We start from the raw sequence: 14,057 nt of genomic DNA on the forward strand, positions 1-14,057 counted from the left end.
GATATTATACTAATATCGATATTAAGACTGTCGATATTACTTACCTTCGATATTTTGTCCCATCGATATTTAAACTTCGATATAATTGTATATCGACATTTAAAACTCGATATTTTGTCTGTGTACCTGCCTGCCCTACCTACCTAGAACTGTCTGCCCTACCTACCCAGCGCTCTCCTACTGTGCCCCTGACGAGCGCAGTAACCTGCCGACCTGGTGACTGCCCCAAGCGCTATCTCTACCAAGCGCTGTGGCCCCAAGAACTGCTGTTGTGCATACTAGCACTGTGCCCCGTGACTCCTGTGCCCCAAGGTGCTATATTTGACCAGTGCCGTTCTGCCCGCACTCGCGCTGTGTCACCCAAAGCGCTGTCCTGATCACTGCCCCCCATTGTGTGCCCGAGAAGCGCTGCGGCATTGCTAGACTCACCGCCGCGGCCCGGAGCTGTCCGCGACATCCCAAGGCACCTGGAAAGCCGGTCATCATTGCCGTGACCCAGCGCCCCTTGTAGAGATTCCCGAGGCCACCTGCGTCACCCCGGCGGCCCTCGGAGCCAGGAGAGGGCCGCCGCTGCGCCAGGGTAGGCCGTGAAGCCAGGATCCGGGGTCACATGACGGGGGCACGTTCTGGACTCCGCCCCCGCCAGTGCCGCAACCTCATTGGTCCTGAGGCCACTGCCATTGGCGGCTGCGGGCGCGCCTTCACCCAGGACTGCCGGCATTAGTACCTGGCCCCAGGAGACATCGGGAGGCCTGAGGACGGTTCCCTGACAGAGCGGGGCCTCCTCTGCTCCCCCGAGGAGCTTGTCTCCTTTCTGGTGAAGAATTGGCTTGGTAGTTTAGTCTGCCCTGTTCCCATGATGCACTGGGCCAGGGACAGACTGATTTGCATATAGCCAGGTTCTGAGCTGGGATGGGGCAGTGAGATAAATAACGGTGATGGATCAAGCCCTGATCTTTGGACTGGGTAAGAGTGGTCTGCTCAATTCAGACACTCTGTTCATCACCACCCCCTTTTCTGAATCGTTTTTGGCCACTATAGGTGTGGCAGGGTATACTCAGACATGAGTCCCTTTCTCACTGCTCCATCAGGATTCAAGCAAGCAGGGCCGAAGACGGCTGAAATGCCAGAAACCGGTCCCCGGTAGCTTGTCTCCTTTCTGGTGAAGAATTGGCTTGGTAGTTTAGTCTGCCCTGTTCCCATGATGCACTGGGCCAGGGACAGACTGATTTGCATATAGCCAGGTTCTGAGCTGGGATGGGGCAGTGAGATAAATAACGGTGATGGATCAAGCCCTGATCTTTGGACTGGGTAAGAGTGGTCTGCTCAATTCAGACACTCTGTTCATCACCACCCCCTTTTCTGAATCGTTTTTGGCCACTATAGGTGTGGCAGGGTATACTCAGACATGAGTCCCTTTCTCACTGCTCCATCAGGATTCAAGCAAGCAGGGCCGAAGACGGCTGAAATGCCAGAAACCGGTCCCCGGTAGCTTGTCTCCTTTCTGGTGAAGAATTGGCTTGGTAGTTTAGTCTGCCCTGTTCCCATGATGCACTGGGCCAGGGACAGACTGATTTGCATATAGCCAGGTTCTGAGCTGGGATGGGGCAGTGAGATAAATAACGGTGATGGATCAAGCCCTGATATTTGGACTGGGTAAGAGTGGTCTGCTCAATTCAGACACTCTGTTCATCACCACCCCCTTTTCTGAATCGTTTTTGGCCACTATAGGTGTGGCAGGGTATACTCAGACATGAGTCCCTTTCTCACTGCTCCATCAGGATTCAAGCAAGCCGGGCCGAAGACGGCTGAAATGCCAGAAACCGGTCCCCGGTAGCTTGTCTCCTTTCTGGTGAAGAATTGGCTTGGTAGTTTAGTCTGCCCTGTTCCCATGATGCACTGGGCCAGGGACAGACTGATTTGCATATAGCCAGGTTCTGAGCTGGGATGGGGCAGTGAGATAAATAACGGTGATGGATCAAGCCCTGATCTTTGGACTGGGTAAGAGTGGTCTGCTGAATTCAGACACTCTGTTCATCACCACCCCCTTTTCTGAATCGTTTTTGGCCACTATAGGTGTGGCAGGGTTTACTCAGACATGAGTCCCTTTCTCACTGCTCCATCAGGATTCAAGCAAGCCGGGCCGAAGACGGCTGAAATGCCAGAAACCGGTCCCCGGTAGCTTGTCTCCTTTCTGGTGAAGAATTGGCTTGGTAGTTTAGTCTGCCCTGTTCCCATGATGCACTGGGCCAGGGACAGACTGATTTGCATATAGCCAGGTTCTGAGCTGGGATGGGGCAGTGAGATAAATAACGGTGATGGATCAAGCCCTGATCTTTGGACTGGGTAAGAGTGGTCTGCTCAATTCAGACACTCTGTTCATCACCACCCCCTTTTCTGAATCGTTTTTGGCCACTATAGGTGTGGCAGGGTATACTCAGACATGAGTCCCTTTCTCACTGCTCCATCAGGATTCAAGCAAGCCGGGCCGAAGACGGCTGAAATGCAAGAAACCGGACCCCGGTAGCTTGTCTCCTTTCTGGTGAAGAATTGGCTTGGTAGTTTAGTCTGCCCTGTTCCCATGATGCACTGGGCCAGGGACAGACTGATTTGCATATAGCCAGGTTCTGAGCTGGGATGGGGCAGTGAGATAAATAACGGTGATGGATCAAGCCCTGATGTTTGGACTGGGTAAGAGTGGTCTGCTCAATTCAGACACTCTGTTCATCACCACCCCCTTTTCTGAATCGTTTTTGGCCACTATAGGTGTGGCAGGGTATACTCAGACATGAGTCCCTTTCTCACTGCTCCATCAGGATTCAAGCAAGCCGGGCCGAAGACGGCTGAAATGCCAGAAACCGGTCCCCGGTAGCTTGTCTCCTTTCTAGTGAAGAATTGGCTTGGTAGTTTAGTCTGCCCTGTTCTCATGATGCACTGGGCCAGGGACAGACTGATTTGCATATAGCCAGGTTCTGAGCTGGGATGGGGCAGTGAGATAAATACCGGTGATGGATCAAGCCCTGATCTTTGGACTGGGTAAGAGTGGTCTGCTCAATTCAGACACTCTGTTCATCACCACCCCCTTTTCTGAATCGTTTTTGGCCACTATAGGTGTGGCAGGGTATACTCAGACATGAGTCCCTTTCTCACTGCTCCATCAGGATTCAAGCAAGCCGGGCCGAAGACGGCTGAAATGCCAGAAACCGGTCCCCGGTAGCTTGTCTCCTTTCTGGTGAAGAATTGGCTTGGTAGTTTAGTCTGCCCTGTTCCCATGATGCACTGGGCCAGGGACAGACTGATTTGCATATAGCCAGGTTCTGAGCTGGGATGGGGCAGTGAGATAAATAACGGTGATGGATCAAGCCCTGATCTTTGGACTGGGTAAGAGTGGTCTGCTCAATTCAGACACTCTGTTCATCACCACCCCCTTTTCTGAATCGTTTTTGGCCACTATAGGTGTGGCAGGGTATACTCAGACATGAGTCCCTTTCTCACTGCTCCATCAGGATTCAAGCAAGCCGGGCCGAAGACGGCTGAAATGCCAGAAACCGGTCCCCGGTAGCTTGTCTCCTTTCTGGTGAAGAATTGGCTTGGTAGTTTAGTCTGCCCTGTTCCCATGATGCACTGGGCCAGGGACAGACTGATTTGCATATAGCCAGGTTCTGAGCTGGGATGGGGCAGTGAGATAAATAACGGTGATGGATCAAGCCCTGATCTTTGGACTGGGTAAGAGTGGTCTGCTCAATTCAGACACTCTGTTCATCACCACCCCCTTTTCTGAATCGTTTTTGGCCACTATAGGTGTGGCAGGGTATACTCAGACATGAGTCCCTTTCTCACTGCTCCATCAGGATTCAAGCAAGCCGGGCCGAAGACGGCTGAAATGCCAGAAACCGGTCCCCGGTAGCTTGTCTCCTTTCTGGTGAAGAATTGGCTTGGTAGTTTAGTCTGCCCTGTTCCCATGATGCACTGGGCCAGGGTCAGACTGATTTGCATATAGCCAGGTTCTGAGCTGGGATGGGGCAGTGAGATAAATAACGGTGATGGATCAAGCCCTGATCTTTGGACTGGGTAAGAGTGGTCTGCTCAATTCAGACACTCTGTTCATCACCACCCCCTTTTCTGAATCGTTTTTGGCCACTATAGGTGTGGCAGGGTATACTCAGACATGAGTCCCTTTCTCACTGCTCCATCAGGATTCAAGCAAGCCGGGCCGAAGACGGCTGAAATGCCAGAAACCGGTCCCCGGTAGCTTGTCTCCTTTCTGGTGAAGAATTGGCTTGGTAGTTTAGTCTGCCCTGTTCCCATGATGCACTGGGCCAGGGACAGACTGATTTGCATATAGCCAGGTTCTGAGCTGGGATGGGGCAGTGAGATAAATAACGGTGATGGATCAAGCCCTGATCTTTGGACTGGGTAAGAGTGGTCTGCTCAATTCAGACACTCCGTTCATCACCACCCCCTTTTCTGAATCGTTTTTGGCCACTATAGGTGTGGCAGGGTATACTCAGACATGAGTCCCTTTCTCACTGCTCCATCAGGATTCAAGCAAGCCGGGCCGAAGACGGCTGAAATGCCAGAAACCGGTCCGCGGTAGCTTGTCTCCTTTCTGGTGAAGAATTGGCTTGGTAGTTTAGTCTGCCCTGTTCCCATGATGCACTGGGCCAGGGACAGACTGATTTGCATATAGCCAGGTTCTGAGCTGGGATGGGGCAGTGAGATAAATAACAGTGATGGATCAAGCCCTGATCTTTGGACTGGGTAAGAGTGGTCTGCTCAATTCAGACACTCTGTTCATCACCTCCCCCTTTTCTGAATCGTTTTTGGCCACTATAGGTGTGGCAGGATATACCCAGACATGAGTCCCTTTCTCACTGCTCCATCAGGATTCAAGCAAGCCGGGCCGAAGACGGCTGAAATGCCAGAAACCGGTCCCCGGTAGCTTGTCTCCTTTCTGGTGAAGAATTGGCTTGGTAGTTTAGTCTGCCCTGTTCCCATGATGCACTGGGCCAGGGACAGACTGATTTGCATATAGCCAGGTTCTGAGCTGGGATGGGGCAGTGAGATAAATAACGGTGATGGATCAAGCCCTGATCTTTGGACTGGGTAAGAGTCGTCTGCTCAATTCAGACACTCTGTTCATCACCACCCCCTTTTCTGAATCGTTTTTGGCCACTATAGGTGTGGCAGGGTATACTCAGACATGAGTCCCTTTCTCACTGCTCCATCAGGATTCAAGCAAGCCGGGCCGAAGACGGCTGAAATGCCAGAAACCGGTCCGCGGTAGCTTGTCTCCTTTCTGGTGAAGAATTGGCTTGGTAGTTTAGTCTGCCCTGTTCCCATGATGCACTGGGCCAGGGACAGACTGATTTGCATATAGCCAGGTTCTGAGCTGGGATGGGGCAGTGAGATAAATAACAGTGATGGATCAAGCCCTGATCTTTGGACTGGGTAAGAGTGGTCTGCTCAATTCAGACACTCTGTTCATCACCTCCCCCTTTTCTGAATCGTTTTTGGCCACTATAGGTGTGGCAGGATATACCCAGACATGAGTCCCTTTCTCACTGCTCCATCAGGATTCAAGCAAGCCGGGCCGAAGACGGCTGAAATGCCAGAAACCGGTCCCCGGTAGCTTGTCTCCTTTCTGGTGAAGAATTGGCTTGGTAGTTTAGTCTGCCCTGTTCCCATGATGCACTGGGCCAGGGACAGACTGATTTGCATATAGCCAGGTTCTGAGCTGGGATGGGGCAGTGAGATAAATAACGGTGATGGATCAAGCCCTGATCTTTGGACTGGGTAAGAGTCGTCTGCTCAATTCAGACACTCTGTTCATCACCACCCCCTTTTCTGAATCGTTTTTGGCCACTATAGGTGTGGCAGGGTATACTCAGACATGAGTCCCTTTCTCACTGCTCCATCAGGATTCAAGCAAGCCGGGCCGAAGACGGCTGAAATGCCAGAAACCGGTCCCCGGTAGCTTGTCTCCTTTCTGGTGAAGAATTGGCTTGGTAGTTTAGTCTGCCCTGTTCCCATGATGCACTGGGCCAGGGACAGACTGATTTGCATATAGCCAGGTTCTGAGCTGGGATGGGGCAGTGAGATAAATAACGGTGATGGATCAAGCCCTGATCTTTGGACTGGGTAAGAGTGGTCTGCTCAATTCAGACACTCTGTTCATCACCACCCCCTTTTCTGAATCGTTTTTGGCCACTATAGGTGTGGCAGGGTATACTCAGACATGAGTCCCTTTCTCACTGCTCTATCAGGATTCAAGCAAGCCGGGCCGAAGACGGCTGAAATGCCAGAAACCGGTCCCCGGTAGCTTGTCTCCTTTCTGGTGAAGAATTGGCTTGGTAGTTTAGTCTGCCCTGTTCCCATGATGCACTGGGCCAGGGACAGACTGATTTGCATATAGCCAGGTTCTGAGCTGGGATGTCGCAGTGAGATAAATAACGGTGATGGATCAAGCCCTGATCTTTGGACTGGGTAAGAGTGGTCTGCTCAATTCAGACACTCTGTTCATCACCACCCCCTTTTCTGAATCGTTTTTGGCCACTATAGGTGTGGCAGGGTATACTCAGACATGAGTCCCTTTCTCACTGCTCCATCAGGATTCAAGCAAGCCGGGCCGAAGACGGCTGAAATGACAGAAACCGGTCCCCGGTAGCTTGTCTCCTTTCTGGTGAATAATTGGCTTGGTAGTTTAGTCTGCCCTGTTCCCATGATGCACTGGGCCAGGGACAGACTGATTTGCATATAGCCAGGTTCTGAGCTGGGATGGGGCAGTGAGATAAATAACGGTGATGGATCAAGCCCTGATCTTTGGACTGGGTAAGAGTGGTCTGCTCAATTCAGACACTCTGTTCATCACCACCCCCTTTTCTGAATCGTTTTTGGCCACTATAGGTGTGGCAGGGTATACTCAGACATGAGTCCCTTTCTCACTGCTCTATCAGGATTCAAGCAAGCCGGGCCGAAGACGGCTGAAATGCCAGAAACCGGTCCCCGGTAGCTTGTCTCCTTTCTGGTGAAGAATTGGCTTGGTAGTTTAGTCTGCCCTGTTCCCATGATGCACTGGGCCAGGGACAGACTGATTTGCATATAGCCAGGTTCTGAGCTGGGATGGGGCAGTGAGATAAATAACGGTGATGGATCAAGCCCTGATCTTTGGACTGGGTAAGAGTGGTCTGCTCAATTCAGACACTCTGTTCATCACCACCCCCTTTTCTGAATCGTTTTTGGCCACTATAGGTGTGGCAGGGTATACTCAGACATGAGTCCCTTTCTCACTGCTCCATCAGGATTCAAGCAAGCCGGGCCGAAGACGGCTGAAATGCCAGAAACCGGTCCCCGGTAGCTTGTCTCCTTTCTGGTGAAGAATTGGCTTGGTAGTTTAGTCTGCCCTGTTCCCATGATGCACTGGGCCAGGGACAGACTGATTTGCATATAGCCAGGTTCTGAGCTGGGATGGGGCAGTGAGATAAATAACGGTGATGGATCAAGCCCTGATCTTTGGACTGGGTAAGAGTGGTCTGCTCAATTCAGACACTCTGTTCATCACCACCCCCTTTTCTGAATCGTTTTTGGCCACTATAGGTGTGGCAGGGTATACTCAGACATGAGTCCCTTTCTCACTGCTCCATCAGGATTCAAGCAAGCCGGGCCGAAGACGGCTGAAATGCCAGAAACTGGTCCCGGGTAGCTTGTCTCCTTTCTGGTGATGAATTGGCTTGGTAGTTTAGTCTGCCCTGTTCCCATGATGCACTGGGCCAGGGACAGACTGATTTGCATATAGCCAGGTTCTGAGCTGGGATGGGGCAGTGAGATAAATAACGGTGATGGATCAAGCCCTGATCTTTGGACTGGGTAAGAGTGGTCTGCTCAATTCAGACACTCTGTTCATCACCTCCCCCTTTTCTGAATCGTTTTTGGCCACTATAGGTGTGGCAGGATATACTCAGACATGAGTCCCTTTCTCACTGCTCCATCAGGATTCAAGCAAGCCGGGCCAAAGACGGCTGAAATGCCAGAAACCGGTCCCCGGTAGCTTGTCTCCTTTCTGGTGAAGAATTGGCTTGGTAGTTTAGTCTGCCCTGTTCCCATGATGCACTGGGCCAGGGACAGACTGATTTGCATATAGCCAGGTTCTGAGCTGGGATGGGGCAGTGAGATAAATAACGGTAATGGATCAATCCCTGATCTTTGGACTGGGTAAGAGTGGTCTGCTCAATTCAGACACTCTGTTCATCACCACCCCCTTTTCTGAATCGTTTTTGGCCACTATAGGTGTGACAGGGTATACTCAGACATGAGTCCCTTTCTCACTGCTCCATCAGGATTCAAGCAAGCCGGGCCGAAGACGGCTGAAATGCCAGAAACCGGTCCCCGGTAGCTTGTCTCCTTTCTGGTGAAGAATTGGCTTGGTAGTTTAGTCTGCCCTGTTCCCATGATGCACTGGGCCAGGGACAGACTGATTTGCATATAGCCAGGTTCTGAGCTGGGATGGGGCAGTGAGATAAATAACGGTGATGGATCAAGCCCTGATCTTTGGACTGGGTAAGAGTGGTCTGCTCAATTCAGACACTCTGTTCATCACCACCCCCTTTTCTGAATCGTTTTTGGCCACTATAGGTGTGGCAGGGTATACTCAGACATGAGTCCCTTTCTCACTGCTCCATCAGGATTCAAGGAAGCCGGGCCGAAGACGGCTGAAATGCCAGAAACCGGTCCCCGGTAGCTTGTCTCCTTTCTGGTGAAGAATTGGCTTGGTAGTTTAGTCTGCCCTGTTCCCATGATGCACTGGGCCAGGGATAGACTGATTTGCATATAGCCAGGTTCTGAGCTGGGATGGGGCAGTGAGATAAATAACGGTGATGGATCAAGCCCTGATCTTTGGACTGGGTAAGAGTGGTCTGCTCAATTCAGACACTCTGTTCATCACCACCCCCTTTTCTGAATCGTTTTTGGCCACTATAGGTGTGGCAGGGTATACTCAGACATGAGTCCCTTTCTCACTGCTCCATCAGGATTCAAGCAAGCCGGGCCGAAGATGGCTGAAATGCCAGAAACCGGTCCCCGGTAGCTTGTCTCCTTTCTGGTGTAGAATTGGCTTGGTAGTTTAGTCTGCCATGTTCCCATGATGCACTGGGCCAGGGACAGACTGATTTGCATATAGCCAGGTTCTGAGCTGGGATGGGGCAGTGAGATAAATAACGGTGATGGATCAAGCCCTGATCTTTGGACTGGGTAAGAGTGGTCTGCTCAATTCAGACACTCTGTTCATCACCACCCCCTTTTCTGAATCGTTTTTGGCCACTATAGGTGTGGCAGGGTATACTCAGACATGAGTCCCTTTCTCACTGCTCCATCAGGATTCAAGCAAGCCGGGCCGAAGACGTCTGAAATGCCAGAAACTGGTCCCCGGTAGCTTGTCTCCTTTCTGGTGAAGAATTGGCTTGGTAGTTTAGTCTGCCCTGTTCCCATGATGCACTGGGCCAGGGACAGACTGATTTGCATATAGCCAGGTTCTGAGCTGGGATGGGGCAGTGAGATAAATAACGGTGATGGATCAAGCCCTGATCTTTGGACTGGGTAAGAGTGGTCTGCTCAATTCAGACACTCTGTTCATCACCACCCCCTTTTCTGAATCGTTTTTGGCCACTATAGGTGTGGCAGGGTATACTCAGACATGAGTCCCTTTCTCACTGCTCCATCAGGATTCAAGCAAGCCGGGCCGAAGACGGCTGAAATGCCAGAAACCGGTCCCCGGTAGCTTGTCTCCTTTCTGGTGAAGAATTGGCTTGGTAGTTTAGTCTGCCCTGTTCCCATGATGCACTGGGCCAGGGACAGACTGATTTGCATATAGCCAGGTTCTGAGCTGGGATGGGGCAGTGAGATAAATAACGGTGATGGATCAAGCCCTGATCTTTGGACTGGGTAAGAGTGGTCTGCTCAATTCAGACACTCTGTTCATCACCACCCCCTTTTCTGAATCGTTTTTGGCCACTATAGGTGTGGCAGGGTATACTCAGACATGAGTCCCTTTCTCACTGCTCCATCAGGATTCAAGCAAGCCGGGCCGAAGACGGCTGAAATGCCAGAAACCGGTCCCCGGTAGCTTGTCTCCTTTCTGGTGAAGAATTGGCTTGGTAGTTTAGTCTGCCCTGTTCCCATGATGCACTGGGCCAGGGTCAGACTGATTTGCATATAGCCAGGTTCTGAGCTGGGATGGGGCAGTGAGATAAATAACGGTGATGGATCAAGCCCTGATCTTTGGACTGGGTAAGAGTGGTCTGCTCAATTCAGACACTCTGTTCATCACCACCCCCTTTTCTGAATCGTTTTTGGCCACTATAGGTGTGGCAGGGTATACTCAGACATGAGTCCCTTTCTCACTGCTCCATCAGGATTCAAGCAAGCCGGGCCGAAGACGGCTGAAATGCCAGAAACCGGTCCCCGGTAGCTTGTCTCCTTTCTGGTGAAGAATTGGCTTGGTAGTTTAGTCTGCCCTGTTCCCATGATGCACTGGGCCAGGGACAGACTGATTTGCATATAGCCAGGTTCTGAGCTGGGATGGGGCAGTGAGATAAATAACGGTGATGGATCAAGCCCTGATCTTTGGGCTGGGTAAGAGTGGTCTGCTCAATTCAGACACTCTGTTCATCACCACCCCCTTTTCTGAATCGTTTTTGGCCACTATAGGTGTGGCAGGGTATACTCAGACATGAGTCCCTTTCTCACTGCTCCATCAGGATTCAAGCAAGCCGGGCCGAAGACGGCTGAAATGCCAGAAACCGGTCCCCGGTAGCTTGTCTCCTTTCTTGTGAAGAATTGGCTTGGTAGTTTAGTCTGCCCTGTTCCCATGATGCACTGGGCCAGGGACAGACTGATTTGCATATAGCCAGATTCTGAGCTGGGATGGGGCAGTGAGATAAATAACGGTGATGGATCAAGCCCTGATCTTTGGACTGGGTAAGAGTGGTCTGCTCAATTCAGACACTCTGTTCATCACCACCCCCTTTTCTGAATTCCCCGACCGGCCCGCCACTCACCGGAGGGCCCTGGAAAGAGCCCGGGCCCTCACCCTAGCCAACCGAACTGCTGCAAGGGGCCGAGGAGGCCCGAAGAAAGAGTTAAACCCCCGGGTAGGAGGTTGGAAGGCCGCAGGAGGCCCCGAATTTGGCCCTTCCCCAGGGGAAAGCTTAAGTTGGGCCAGTTGGCCCTAATTAAACTGATAAGGGCCCTGAACGGGGCAAGGATATTGATAAAGGCCCTTTAGTGACTGTGTGACCCTAAAAGTTAGCCCCTGGCTAAGCCATAGTTCTTTACAGCTTGTTTTCACAAGGAAGCCACGGTACTGGGCATATTGACCTGTCTGAGTACTGAAACGCCCATCCTGGTTAAATGACATGTTTCTTCCTGCCTGATGAATGTTTTGTTCTTGCCTAATGAAATGCTTAACTCGCCTAATGAAATGTTCTCCCCTGCCTGATGGCCTGTTTATTCTTACCTGCCAGAAGGTTTGCTGGTGACCTGGTTATTCCTGATTAATGAGCTTAATGAGATGGTTATACCTGCATAAGGAGATGCTTATTCTTGATAACATTTTTTACTCCTGCTTCAGGGAATGTGTTACTCCAGCCTAACACAGTGGCCAATGAATGCCTACAGTTATATAATGAAATGTTTATTGCTGAGTAATGACACGTTTATTCCTTTAATGAAATGGTTACTTAGACATGCTACATTGATTATTGAACTGCTCCCTTTGCTCCCCTGATGAAATGCTTTGGTGGGATATTGATACCTTGATTATTGATTACCCTGATTTTGATTCTAGATAAAAGCTTATTGATTTTTAATCAACCTCACTGGTTTGGTGTCGGTCATTGCGGGCGTTTTCTGGTGCAGTAGATGTTAGTGCTGTATGGTCACTTTACACCTAAGCTTTTGGGTTCCTACCTGCTCGCGCCAAGCTACCCCCTGTGGGATTGGAGACCCCAGTTCCTACAGGCAGTTACTCGCCTTGATCGTGAGGCCTGCTTTCCGCAGCACAATCAACACTTCCCAGAGGTGGCGCAGATTTTCCTCCCAACTGGCACTGCAAACTGCGACGCCATCCAGGTAGGCGGCACTGAACTCATCCAGTCCAACCAACACCTGGTTGACCAACCTCTGAAAGGTGTCAGGGGCATCCTTCATCCCAAAGGGCATAACACAGAACTGGAAATGCCCATCTGGTGTGGGGAATGCTGACCTCTCCTTAGCCCCGTCAATCAAGGCGATCTGCCAGTACCCAGACGATAAGTCAAACGTGCTGAGGTACCATGCAGCCCCTATCCGATCAATGAACTCATCAGCTCTAGGGATGGGGTGCACGTCAGTCTTCGTGACTGAATTGAGCCCTCTGTAGTCCACACAGAATGGGAGTTCGGTTGTTGCACCTGGCGCGGCAGCCTACGGGACCAAGACCACTGGGCTGGACAAGGACTGCTGGAGGACTCAATCACCCCTAGTGCAAGCATCTTTGAGACCTCCTCCTTGATGCAAGCCCTCACCCTGTCAGTTACCCTGCAAGACTTGTGCTTCACAGGTAAGCTGTCTCCTGTGTCCACATCATGGACGCACTAATCTGTGTCACCAGGAACCAGGGAGTACTGTTCAGAAAACTGTCCCAGCAACTGGCGGCAGTCATTCTGTTGCTCATGGGTCAAGGTGGAAGAGAGGTTAACACCATCGACTGATCCATCTTGCTCGGAGGCTGACAGGAAGTCAGTAAGAGGCTCAGTCTCCTCCTCCTTCCCAGCATCTGTTGCCAAGAGCACACCCACTTCAGACCTCTCTAAGTGGGGCTTAAGGCGGTTGACATATAGGACCCTCAAGGGGTTCCTAAGAGACCACAAATCCACCAAGTAGGTAACTGGACTGTTGCGCTCCATAACCTCAAATGTTACAGTCCACTTCTCTTGGAGCGCGCAAGGCTCCACTGGGGCCATGACCTACACATTCTGGCCAGGTTGAAGCTCTACCAGAGTGGCGTTCTGGTCGTACCAGCGTTTCATCTCCTCCTGGTTGGCTTCCAGATTCGCCTCAGCGAGTTGCCTGAAATGCCTAGTCTGGTTCCTGATGGCCAGCATGTAGCTATATACATCCTGGGGAGGTTTCCAGGAAGATTGCTCCCAGCCGTCCTTAACCAGACTCAGAGGTCCTCTGACTGTGTGTCCATAGAGAAGCTCAAAGGGACAGAACCCTAGAGATTTCTGTGGCACCTCACAGTATGCAAACAGTAGGCAAGGTAAGAGGACGTCCCACTTACACCTCATGGGTTCCTCAAGACCCATTATCAAGCCCTTCAGGGTCCGGTTGAACCTTTCAACCAGCCCATTTCCTTGGGGGTGGTAAGTAGTGGTGAACTTGTAGGTTACACCACACTCCTGCCACAGGGACTTCATATACTTGGAAATGAAGATGGATCCCCAGTCAGACATTACCTCATGAGGGAATCCCACTCGGGAGAAAATTCCCATCAGTGCTCGTCCCACCAGGGGGGCCGTCACTGTCCTCAGAGGTATGGCTTCCGGGTAGCAGCTGGCATGGTCCACCAAGACCAGGATGAACCTGTTGCCCATGGCTGTTTTGGGGTCCAGTGGTCCCACAATACCAATCCCCACCCGCTCAAAGGGGGCACTGACCACAGGGAATGGCTGGAGAGGAGCCGTGTGCTTCCTCCCATTCTTTCCACTTGCCTGGCAAGTCGGACAAGTCCTGCATAAATGAGTATCAAAACTTTTGGGCATTTGGGGCCAATGAAAGTGGGTGACAAGCCTCTCAAAGGTCTTGTCCTGCCTCAAATGTCCTGCTAATGGCATATCATGAGCCAGTCCCAGTAGGAATGCTCTGAACTTCTGGGGTACCACCAGCACATGGGCTGACCCAGGTTCAGCAACCTTAGGCTCACTATACAGGAGACCGTTGTCCCAGTAAATCAAGTGTGACCCTGACTGATCACCTGCTGCCTGGCTTGCAGCCTAATGCCGCAAGCCCACAGGAGAAGGGCA

Source organism: Lissotriton vulgaris, chromosome 4_1, assembly GCF_964263255.1.
Source record: "Lissotriton vulgaris chromosome 4_1, aLisVul1.2, whole genome shotgun sequence".
NCBI classification, from domain to species: Eukaryota; Metazoa; Chordata; class Amphibia; order Caudata; family Salamandridae; genus Lissotriton; species Lissotriton vulgaris.